The following is a 1,696-nucleotide window of genomic DNA, read 5'->3' as shown; positions in this document are numbered from 1 at the left end:
CAATTATAGACAATTGACCCTTCTGGCCATGTGGAACGAGCTTTTCCAGTCAATTTGAACACTAGATCTCTGAGGGAAGGACTAAAAGGATACGTGAGTACCTAGTGCGAAAAAGATCATGTCCTAATTTTAATTTTACATAACGCATAAAGAATATATGCAGCGGAAACAGAATACATAATCAATTAAACATACATACATACATACATACACACACACGCGCACACACACACACACATATATATAGAAATTAAGAAGAAGAAAAGATTCGAAAAACGTACCCTTGAAGATTAGTCTCTTCACGATTTCTTGTTCAAAAACTTCAAACATGAACAATAAAAAACACAAGTGTTAAAAAACAACCTATGCCATCATGTGGAGACCTCGATATTCTTGGAATAGAGAATCATAAAGAGTTTGTGAGCTTCTTTGAATAATTTGGGGAGGGAGTGATTTTTTTTAGAGAAAAAACACTTTTTCAAAACCTTCAACAACTTCAATATTTTCAACACCTTACAATTCCAACACATTTTGGAGTATTTATAATAGTGCAAGTGGAAGATGAAAGAACATTTCTTTTCATCTTCTAAATAATAATGAGAGAATTTATTGAAGAAAATAAAAGGTTTATAAGTTATTTGAAGAAAATGAAAGGTATATGTTCTTAAAAATACATATAATTAAATAAAACTAATTTTCATTTCCTCCATGACAACAATCCCAAAATCCCCATTTCTTCTTCTAAAATCCTTCAACCATCTTCTTTCCTCTTAGAAATCTTGAAAAATAAAGAGAGAAAATGTATAAGGAAAATTATTGTTCTTGTTTTATTTCTTCTTTCTTTTATTTTTACTTTTATTAAGGAACCTTTTATCTATTCTCATAAGCATTTGGTTTATATTTACTGCTGCTGTTTGTTCTTTGTTTTATTTACGATTGTTCAGGTTGTTGTTCATTTTCTTCCCCTTCCATGGTTTTTCTTTAATTTCTTTTTTACCTAAAAAAGAAAAAGGTTAAATGTGTGTGAAAAAAAGAGAGATGAAAATAGAGCAACATAACTTGTAAGATGAAGGACATTTATTGTTTGTGCCCTAAAAAAAAGGTCCGTGAGAAGAAGAAGAAAAAAAAAGCACAATGGGAAAAAGGTTTAAACTTTTAAAGGAAAAGAGATAATATTATTATTATTTAATTATTTTTTTTCTTTAAATGTTTTTTTGTGTGGGGGAAATGTGGGTGGCAGTAACTGCCTGTCAAATTTGTTTCCTATTTTTTCTTTTTTTTTTTTCCTTTTTTTATTAGGGCCGCCCATCAGCGTCAGTCGACAATGTCATTGACATAAATTTTCTTTTTCTTCATTAATTAATGAGGACAACACTAATTATAAACCTCACTAGCTTATCCATTGCATTATTTGTTTGAACCTACGCATTATTTGTTTGTTACTTTCCCACATCATGCATTTACATCTAGACTCATCTTTATTTACACCTAGTCTTAGGATGGTTGACACTCGGGACCGAGGTATTTGCCCAAGTTATCCCTATTGAAGACTCATGGGAAGACATATCCCAGTGGTTAGAGCAGCTTCAGCTAGAATCGAAGTTGATTTGGCCCAAGAAGATGGAAGTTCCACTTCCGTAGACATGTCAGATAAAGTTTCTAGAAGATTTGGAGGTTTTATGGGAAAACCTAACCT

Source organism: Benincasa hispida, chromosome 9, assembly GCF_027475165.1.
Source record: "Benincasa hispida cultivar pf3 chromosome 9, pf3_genome.v1.1, whole genome shotgun sequence".
In the NCBI taxonomy this organism is placed as follows: Eukaryota; Viridiplantae; Streptophyta; class Magnoliopsida; order Cucurbitales; family Cucurbitaceae; genus Benincasa; species Benincasa hispida.
This window is presented reverse-complemented; position numbering follows the sequence as displayed.